The following is a 10,297-nucleotide window of genomic DNA, read 5'->3' as shown; positions in this document are numbered from 1 at the left end:
CATTAGTAAGATTAATGAGTAGCAAGCATGAAACTTGATCTTGCCAAATAGTGAACCTGCATCAATGTATTAAAACCTTGTTATAACTTGTTTATAATTGTTTATTTATTATTTATAAAGTGTTAACAACTGAATTTATAACCTAATTATAAACCATTTATAAATCCTTTATAAGGGTAGTCTAATTGTAAAGTTCCCAGATTAATGATGGTTGAATTCAGTTTGCTGGCACTTAAATAGAACAGAATTAATAATTAATATCAAATAAGTGACCAATGCATGTACTGTACTAAGCTAAGATATTTTACAGTTGAAAAACAAACTTATAACTTCTCTCTGATGGACAAAATGCAACTCCAACAGTGTTTCTAAATCCCCATAAGTACATCTTTGGAATGTCTATACTGCAGTTTCTTGTTACTTATTCTCTGGCACGTAAAGTTACACCTATAATATTAGTCAGGCTCTATGATATCAGAATCTCAGAGTGGGGACATTTTTTTCTTTAGGAGATAGTGGACAGTAGACAGCTGACAATAAATGAGAGCAACATGGGTTGCCAATTAGATCTGAACCAGGGATTGATTTAACTTTAACACAGTACTTTTTCAATTAAGTGCTCTTGTTTACTCCTGTGTGCTTGATTTATAGGTTACACGACCAGCTGGATTTCTCTCTGCAAAACCTCTGCAGGCCGCACGCACACAAACAAGAAATCGCCTGATTGTTTTGACCTCCCAAGAGCTAAATTGGATCAGAATTCTTTGAAAGTGAGTCCCGAATTCTCCTGCAGTTAATAAGCTTTTTTAACATAAAGAATCATGTTCACCCTCTCGCTCAGTGAATTACATCATCTCGGGTTGTTTTGTATTTAAGCTTAATGTGATAATTTTGCACTGACTTTCATCACGGCCCTCTCCAGTTTACACAGCAAGCTGGCAAAACTTTCAGATTTGAGTGGATTCAATTAAACTTTAATGATACAATGGGGTCATTATAGTGTAGGCATTGCTGCAACAAACTAATTTGATACATGAGAGGAAAATATAATGAAAGAAAGAGAAAATAATTGCTACACACGAAAAATGCAGTACTTGGACATGTTATGTACAGTACATTTTGTGGATAATCTGTATTCCAGTAAAGATATGTAAATCAACAGCAGTAGTGTCACTGACAGCAAGATGAAGACAAATACAGTGACATTTGTCGATTATTAAAGAAGAGTTGTTTAACACCAATGTATTGGTAAAAAGAAAAAAAAAGGAAATGTCTGCTGCACAATATGCAAAAATGTTCTTCTAACTTCTTTTTACATTAATAGGTGACCAGGTGCCACACGCTGTATATGAAGGAGAGTCATATCCTGCAGTAGATTCCAAAGCATAGGTTGCTGGCTTTGTGTCAGCGGTATCAGTATGCTGTTTCAGCTTTCCCTGGCTGCCTCAGTTTGAGGCCATTTGGTCAGAAAGTACCAAAGCTGTGATTGATATTTGCACAATGGCTTCTTATCACACCTTCGAGGTCCGAGGTGGAACCTGTAGGTGCTTCATGCATTAGCTCATTACAGGGAAGGTAATGGAATGTGTGTGTTACTGTCTCCAGGGTGTCAGGTTCAGCCCTGTGACATCCAGCCTTTTCAAAAGTCTGTTTATCCTGTTGGCCTCTCGCCTGTCTTCATGCTGTCTCCTCTGAACAACAAACTTAATGATGCTCAAGGAACAATTGATGACAATGTGCTGCTGCATACTGAAAAGCCCGAGACTCACCAAGAAAAACAGTTTACTGTGTTTTCTTGCTGCTCAGTGCCTCTGTGTTAACATTTTACGTACAAGAGTGTGGTGTCTCCAGATGCTCACTCAGTCAGCTCTCTCACTCTGCTGGAGATGAACAGCCTCTTCTTCTTACTGAGCTGCGGATGATTCTCCTTTCTCTAGTTGCAATTCTCTGCTGGATAGTTGCTATCAGTCCAGGGCACATACTTTTACTGGTGACAGGACTTACTGTTGAAACTGAACTGGTGGGAGTGAGAAAGAAGGTTCTCACGGATGGTTTCAGGCGAGCTGGCTTGTGGTCCCTGAACTCTCATCCCACTCCACACCTCTCAAATAATAATTTTAACTCTTATAACATGACACAACATTTGATTATTTCGTTTGGATCATATAGTGACAAACCTAGAATCAGTTTAAACATTTTTGCAACACCTTATGCTCACCTGCCATAGTCTGTTTCTGTGTTCACTTAAAATGAACTATAAGGCATTTTGTATGCACTGAGCAGGAGTCACCAATGGGAGGTGCTGTGAGACTGTTTTAATACCAGTGACTTTCAGCCCTTCTACGACAGACACTTTCATCTGAGCAGCTTACAAGGGATTGCTCTCTAAACAATTTCAAATTTGAACATGAATATGGCTCAAGTAAACTGTTAGCTGCATGCCAACAAATTAGCAGTGTTCATCCCACTATGTAGGTTTGCATATCTGCATCAAAGGAAACTGAGGGTACATGGCAGTTTGTTTCAACACCATTGTATCCAATTAGACTTCTAATTAGATTTGTCTGAACATAGACTTGTGTTTTTATGGCTCACAGTTATCTTTGTAAAACATAAAAAAAACTGAGAAAGCGATCTTATTCCGGGAAGACAAACATAGCTGATGTCACTATCAGCACTGATTTCTGGTTAGGAACTCTCATCTTTAATATACCACATTAATTTCTCCTCCAACCCTTCAGAGAGATGCTGCTCCCCCAGTTTACTCCTTTTGTTCTGAAGATTTATGGCATGCCGTCATCCTCTGACGTGGCCGTCCAACACAATGCGTAGAAACTAGTGTAATAGTCTCCCCATTACTGAATGCTGTGAAACTTTTCATCATGTCATGGGACCCCAGAGTCACTGGAGCATTTAACCGTGGACTCTAACAGCCCAACAGGACTGTTGATCACAGGCTGCGTAGGGAGGCTTTGTGTGCTTCATAGTACCACCTGCCCCCCCCACCCCCCACCCCCCTTCTCCCTCCCTTTACGTAATGCAAACTCCCTCTCTGCAGCGCCTTCTGGGATAGGGGTGTGAGGTGAGCTGCACCCAATACTGACCTCCTCTCTTCCATCACACATGTTCTCTCCCCTCTCTCTGTAGGCCTACTCATTTCCCTGACATCTTCTCCCACTTCCACACATTGTCTGTCACTTGCTCTCCATCCAAATCCTACTCTCTTTGCCGCCCCCCCCGCCTTCCTCTCTCTTCAGGCAACAGTGTCGGCAGCCGGGTGATGACAGCTCCTCTCTCATTCAACCGCTCACTGGAGGCAGGGAGCGGCCGTCCGTCCATCAGCACGGCCGCAAACCCCTCCACTACAAAGCCATTGTGACTAGCAAAATAGTAACGGCCTTTTAATCAAAACATTTAGCCCCGTGTAAAAGTAAAACACAAACAGCCCATATCAGCAGGTTGAGGCAGACTCCTCGTCTCAGAGATGTGTGTGAGCGGAGTGTGTTGGAGGTGCATTCCATGCCGCCCTGGTGGTAGTCTACATAAACAGACAGTAGGGGCTGGAGGAGAGCCCGTTTGGGGAGAAGTCATGCGTGGCTGCAGAAAAGTGCAAAAAGGGTCTGGGCTTACAATGTACCACCATGCAAGCTTTTTTAACTGGCGAGAGGAGCACAATGGCTGACACAATCCGGCATTATTTGAGTTTGCACTTGAGCTGCTGCTCACTGTTATGCCTTGAAGATGAAGTGGCACTTTGAGTGTGCATTTCATTTGACCCCTGAGACTCTCATGTCATGCAGTTGTGCTCTGCAGTCACGGCTGATTCAGGGAATGCTGATGATGCTAAGCACTTGGGAGGGTGATTCATTTGGGAGGCGTGTGTGTGTGTGTGTGTATGTGTGTGTGTGTGTGTGTGTGTGTGTGTGTGTGTGTGTGTGTGTGAGCAACGGGGTTCATATGTGTTATGTGTGTGAGGAAGGGGAAGGTATTACTTGTTTTGCGTGTTTGCAGACTGTACGTCTGTCTCTATGTTTTTTTGTAACACCGCAAGATGATGCAGTATTGAGTTTGATAGGATTTCCATTTCATTCCCTGCATGCTTCAGTGTCTGGACAGGGAATTCATCATGTGTACATCCGTTTGAAGTCAATATGGAGCACATATTGGAAAGTCTGCATTCGTCGTAACATATTGTCATTGGTGTGTGTCCAGGTGATCAAAGAGTCACTGTACTGAGTTGCCCGCTTTTAGAGAAAAGGTATGTGTGCAAAAATCAGACATGAGCACAGCAGTAATTAGAGAGACAGACCAGCACAAGAAAACACAGCTATGACTTCACAGAACATAGTCACACACGCCATTTGCAATTTAGCTTAACACAACACAGAAAAAGACTTAATGCATTCTACGATTAACCTATTAACACCAATGCATTGCACTGAGAAATGTCTAGAAACTTGTTTTGGTGCATTATGCATGTATGAATAAGTGATGTTGGAACCGGGGAGAATAATGCATGTCATTTCTGGATTTTTACGTCATACCGCCAAATGTTGAGCCGCGAGGTCTGGTTCTCACCCCAACGATGGACACGTCGGACTACAGACGTCTGGAGAGCTGTTGAGTTAGTGTGACATCAGCAAACGGCACTCAGTGGAGCAGGAGAAGTCCTTAAACAAGACTATATATTTCTGCCTGGCTTCTGCTCATATTCACACTTAACAGCAGAACAAACAATGACAGGGCGGGGAGGAATTGCAGACACCTCACCCAGCATGTGTGAAAATAAATCTGCTCAAGGGTGGAGACCTGTGTGTCTTCAACAATCATGGAATTTTTTTTTAATAAAGGCATTTCATTACACCGTGTGCGTGTCATGCACTTGTGGGCGATTTCTGTATCATAAGCTCCCTTGAAAACCTGCACAGAGCTATTTTCATTGCCATGATACCGACAGGATCTGAACTGAAAACGTGTTTCATCGCTATCATTGTTCTTGATCTCTGTGCTTGTCATCAAACAGATTAATTGCTTTTCGCCAAGTGATAAAGTACTACATTGTGTCTAACCGCATGATAATATTTGGTGCAGAACATCAAAGGGCAATTGTAGCAGCTTTGTCGCCTTCAAGAGCCCCTTTGAAAGCTGAAACACTGCCTGTGCTCTGTCTAAACTTAACCACCTCTCTGCCACTGAAAATACCTTATGGAAAATCTGATCTGGAGATAACCCTTTTCTAATCAGAGACAGTGAGAACAAAAAGGCAATCCTCTCACTTAAACTCATTTTCATCACCCCAGGTTAACTTTCCACAAATACGATTGGCTGTATCAATATGTTTTATTTGACTGAGTGAAAAGGAAGTGGTTGTTAAGTGCCGCTGGTGAGACACAAACAGAGGCTGGGTAAAAGAAAGACTGGACACAGATGGCAGCTGGAAAGTCTATCATCTCACAGGTTTAGATGCTGTTTGCTTTGTATTGTACTCCAGCCCCCAGTGTCCCCCAAGGACGCTCATCTGTGGCGGTACACTCTTTCCATGAAACACAGACACAACATACATAACACCACAAACAAGGAAACACCGATGAGTACAACCCCCCTGTAGGATGTTTTGCTGCAGGTTATGAATTCAAGTAAGTGAAGGAAAAAAAGTAAAAATATACCCCCCCCCCCACCCCCCTGTATCAAACTTGGTTGAGATAGAGTAGGCAGCGAGAACACATAACAGCAATAACCAGAGCACAAATATGTGAACATCCCTTTTTCCCATACTGCCTCAGAAAACAGATTACTCAATGGTGGCGCAGCGGGGAATAGACTGAGGTAGACAGTGGAAGGCCTCATTGAGTTCTGATGATCCAGTCCTACTGACGCAACCACGTCTGCTTCACATGGGACCAAATCAGTCTTCTTCTGCTGTGGGTGTCTGTCACTCATCCTCATGAATACAAACCACTGTGCCTATATACACACACATAATGACCTCTATATATCAGTCAGTTGCTCTCAGGATTAATGATGTGAAACTATTTAAGCATAAATAAACTTTAAATACTTATCACCTACTGTAGGAAAGGCAATAATGAAAAATCCAGGTGGCATTTGGTAATATTCAACAAATCTTATTCTCTACCTGTCCTTTAATTTGCCATGTTGCGGTGTTCACACTCACCTGGGGACATGGCCATGGCTGGTGAGAAGACAGAGATGAACTCAAGTGTCGGCAATAAAAAACTCTGTGACCAGATGTGTGTAACTCTATCAGAGCCAGATCATGCGAAGAACCAAGCTCTGACAGAGCAGTAATGTGGCATAAAGAAAATCTGGGTGACAACAACTCATCTGTCTCCTGCTACGGCAGCTTACAGTAATTTATGAGCACCCCATTTGAACCATACACAAATGAATGCTTTCCAAGATTACATGCTCATAAATATTCTGACGAATACCTTGAGTGAAGAGGTGACACCATCAATGACAATAATTTACATTTCAAAGGTTGCAAAAACACTTTAATGGCTTGTTTTTTTCTTTCCCCCTCTGAAAATTTCGAGTTTGGGTTGACTGCTTTCCCAGTTCTGCATGGAAAGGGTCTGGAGTTATCATCGTGGAGGAGATTCCAGAGCAGGTACTTAAGGGAATCTGTTTCCATGCTCCAGTTTAACACACAGGGGCAGAGAGTCAGAGAGGCAGACTGCGAGAGTGGAATAAATAGAACAGAGAGAGATGAATGTGGGCGGGAGAAAGATGGTGAAAAAGACGAGATGGCTCAGGAGTGATGAGAGCGAGGAGAAGACAGGAGGGTAAACAAAGCATAGGTAAAGGAGATTAAGAAGATATGTGAATGTGTGTGTATGTGTGTGTGTGGGGGGGGGTGCTTTGCTGACAAAGAAAGATTCAGGCTTAAGTAGTAAATTGAAAGTGTATATAAGGAAAGGGGCTTACTGATTAATAATGCACTCAGAGCTCCCAGCACAGTGAGAGAAGGCAGCCAAAGGTGGCACAGTCACCGAGTTGTAAACCACATTAAAGAATCCCAACCTTTGCATTTAAAGCCCCCTGATGTAGGCACTAATGTGTTTTCATGCTCCGGGTTACCAAAACAAACGGGGTGACCGGGTTTCGTTCTGTTTTGCGAGGAATGTAACAGATGCAGTCTGGAGCCGCAGGGGGCTGGTTGGTAGTCATAGCACATGTTGTTGACCTTGTCTGCACCCCCAAGAAACCTGGACCGGTCGCTGTAGCTGATACATACATGCCTTTGAAGTGTAGGCAGACAGGCAGACAGGCAGGCAGGCAGGCAGGCAGGCAGACAGGCAACCGTACAAACAAGGCACATGTGCCATTTCAAATCATTGCCTATGCCAGTAGAAGCACTTCATTAGCTGACATTGCTTATAGAAATAGAAAATGATACATAAACCATGTGTCTTGCAAGTTGTTACTTATATTGTAAAGAAATGTCATCCTAATTTGTACAATAATGCCTCGCGCCTGAGGGTTGACATGGTGTAATCAGTTGTGATAATACAAATTAATACTAACAAAAACCTGTCTGTTGCCAATGTAAACAGCAACGTGGTTAGTTTCTGAATTCTGAGACTTTTTTCTTCTCTGGAAAAAAGAGTGCACTCAGGTAGATGGGTAGGGAAAAAGTAAGAGGTGGCGAAATCAAACAAAACTAAAAGGATACAGCCATGCTAACAGCTCTGTGAGGCTTTATTTAGACATCAGTGCTCTGAGCTACTGTAAATGCTAACATCGACATGCTCATAACATAAGCTGGTGTAATATTTACCATGTTCATGAACATGGTAAATATTAAGATGCATTCTTAAACTAGCTAACATGCTAGTTAAGTGTGTTAGTAGTGTGTTGTAGTTTTGCAGTGGTTGGTCATGATAAAAGGTTATTACAATTACAATTATTACAATTCATCCAGAGGAAAATTAATTTCATGGCGAGATAGATGTCGGATATTTTACTTAAAACCAAAAATCTCATTCTAACTGTGGTGTTGATGAAAAGTCAGGGGATAACTAAGTCATTTGGGGGTAGTGCCTTTAGGATTCATCATCCAGGAACCTAATATCTGGACAACATTTTGTGCCATCTCATTTCCTGGATGCTCAAATGTCTCACTTGATAAGTCAAAATGTATTCGTGCTGATGGCAATGATGAAAAATCAGCGAATCAGCAAAATCAGTGAGATTCATCCTCTGGGCACCATGAATTACATGACAATCTATTAAATAGTTGTTGAGATATGTCAGTCAAGATGGAAGTGATGGACCAAGCTACATTGCCAGACTGCTATAGCTAAAAAATGCGTAAGGATGAAAGGGTTTCATTGTTTGTTTGATTGTTATTGTTACAATTCATTTAATATAATTCCTAATGAAAACTTGACATTAGTTGTCTCTAATTGACTGACGTTGGCTCAGAAATGCTAGAAATGAATGAGTAATCTGGTTAATCCCATTTGTGTAAGATTTTTTTCTCAAAAGCTCCTTTTATCAGTAGGGGAAAGCTGCTTTCATTGAAGGTCTTTCCACTGATGTATTTTAAACACTCCATCTTTCCATTGGCAGTGTCACGTAAACCCTGGCAGATGACTTTGTCTCCCCTGCGTTGGATCCAGTGTTACAGTCCCACTGCTGTCAGGAGCCACCGGCAAGGCTGACAGCTGCCTGGAAAGAGATCTCATGGGTCCAAACAGAACCTTAGTTGGGGTCCTTTGGGTCTCAGCATGACTGTAAATCCTCATCCAGTCTATGATATCCCAAATGTTCCCTGTGCACAAAGATACATTCACTCCCACAGACTGCAGACTACACCTGCAGACCCCAACGCCTACTATGGCATGCCTTTCCAGCGACTATTATAAATTTGACAACATAAGTAATCACTGTCGAGAGAGTGCAAACACAAATACTTCTTAATATGTGTGTGATTCATTGATGGGAAACAGCAACTGAACGGGTAGAAACATGTTTCTCTTGGATAGTCATGTAAAGTTAATATTATGAGCAACTGTTGTACGTCTGTCTTGGATTGAATTCAGGCTAATAAGAATGGTACTACTGTTGTTTTGCTTCAGTTAATCTTCAACAGATTTTTGTCATTAGTTATAGTCTTAGAGATAAGTTACCTGATGTAGAATTTATGCATTTGTGCAAAATACATGCTGCAAGAGCTTTGTGAATGTAAAATTACACCGCCAGTGGATGTTGCACTGCAGACAGATATAGTTATGCATTGTATATATAGCAGTGTTTCTGTCTCCATGACAACAAATTCAACTTGCCCACATGTCATCAGGTGGCTGATAATGGACACGTCTTGTGGTGATGATGTCACTACCTCCATACAAAGGAGACCTCGAGCATTAAATAGAGTGTGGAAGAGACTTCTCATTCGCAAAAGAGCTCTGTGTTGAGTTAGGGATTAGAGGGGAATTAGAGTGCCAGTGTCACCTCTAAATAGTTCCTCCATCTTTTAAAGTCACATAAAACGTTAAATCTATGCACTTGGGCAGCAACAAGAACTTTGTTACATTGTATTTTCCATTTGGTTTCAATAGCCAAGAAAAATATGGCATAACCAGCAGTGCTACATCAAAGTCAGAGACTGCAAAGGGAGGAGAGGGAAAGAGAAAGCGACTAAGAGGGAGGAGGGGTATAGTTCATACTGCTCCTGTGTACCTCACTCGCTCTTCCCGCCCTCTGGCAAGTAACAGGCACGCACTGCCTCAGTGCACCAGTGCTGAAGCTATGAGGTGGGACTGCAGCCTAACTATTTATCCTCCGCAGCCATACACCCTTCATGCTTGACACTACTCCCTGCAGTCCCTCAACACATTAGCATAACAAACTTTCCACTTGCGGTAGTTTTCTCATAGGTCTCTTTGGTTTAGCGGGGTCTTTGAGGAACGTCTGTTTTCCAGTAAATGGATGGCCACTGATGGGACAGTCACTGTGGTCCATAGAGTACGTGTCACTGGAGCCCAGGCTTTCTTTCTGGTCAGAAGGGTTCTCATAAAATTCCAACTGCTTGTGAAAGGGCCTTTCATGTTACCTGGCTCAGAGCAGTGCTCAGTGGAGCTGTCATATTCATGACTCTTGCTTTTTTCACAGCCTTGCCATGCTCTAATACAAGACCTTGTATTTCGTTATATAGAATCTTGGTTAATCAGAAATAATTATTCCCGATACAATCGATAATTGTAAAATTTAAATATATCGCATGATTCTTGTATGTCAAAGGTATTGCTCACGGTGACAAAACCACAGA

Source organism: Seriola dumerili, unplaced genomic scaffold, assembly GCF_002260705.1.
Source record: "Seriola dumerili isolate Sdu_G_001 unplaced genomic scaffold, Sdu_1.0 BDQW01000161.1, whole genome shotgun sequence".
NCBI lineage: Eukaryota > Metazoa > Chordata > Actinopteri > Carangiformes > Carangidae > Seriola > Seriola dumerili.
Note: the sequence above shows the minus strand (reverse complement) of the source record.